This window comes from Pteropus medius, unplaced genomic scaffold, assembly GCF_902729225.1.
Source record: "Pteropus medius unplaced genomic scaffold, Ma_sr-lr_union100, whole genome shotgun sequence".
Lineage (NCBI taxonomy): Eukaryota > Metazoa > Chordata > Mammalia > Chiroptera > Pteropodidae > Pteropus > Pteropus medius.
Window position 1 is genome coordinate 8,149,687 of NW_024351729.1, and position 971 is coordinate 8,150,657.

Sequence of the window (971 nt, forward strand, 5' to 3'; positions counted from 1 at the left end):
CAACCAAAATCTACTAGGTACCTACTATACAAAAGGCACTGTGTTAGGGATTCTGGTAATATAAAGATGTGACCCCTATTCTAAAGAGGTTCACAGTCCAGAGCAGTTGTTTTCAACCAGAAGCAATCTGGACCTCCAGGGGACATCTGGCAATGAAGACATTTTTGATTGTCCCAACTGGGGAAGGGTTGAGGAATGCTACTGACATCTAGTGTGTAGAGTCCAGGGATGCTGCTAAATATCCTACAATACAAGGGATTGCTCCCCACTACAAAGAATTATCTGGCCCAAAACATCAATAGTGCTGAAGATGAAAAACCTTAGTCTACTAAGAGAAATAAACTATGTGGTAAGATCTAATAGATGTATATATAATGTGCATCTAAAGTAAACTTTGCTCTATGTTTATCACTGGAGAGCTATTCAGATTCAGTCCTTGAGCACCTAGGTCTTCTTGGGCCCATATCTGAAAGTGTAAGGTGTTCAGAGTAATCATTCAGCCATCTGAATACCGGCATCAATAAGTATGGTAGACAGAACAATGGTCCTCCAAAGATGTTCATGTCCTAACTCCACAACCTGTGAATATATTATTTAACATGGCATGGGAAAATTAAGGTTGCTAATCAGCTGACCTTAAGGTAGGAAGATTATCCTGGGTTATCTGTGGATCACTATAAAATCACAGAAAGTCCTTAATTGTGGAGGGGGAGGCAGAATACTTAATGATGTTATATGAGAAATACCAAACAGATATTGCTAGCATTAACGATGGAAGGTGACCAAAGCCAAGGAATGCAGGCAGTCTCTAGGAAGTGGAAAGGTTAGAAAAAGGATTCTCTCCTATAACCTCCATAAAGAAACACAGCCCCGCCAACACCCATTTCAGACCATTTCAGATTTCTGAACTTCAGAGCTGTAAGATAATAAATTTGTATCTTTTAAGCCACTAAGTTTGTGGTAATTTGTTA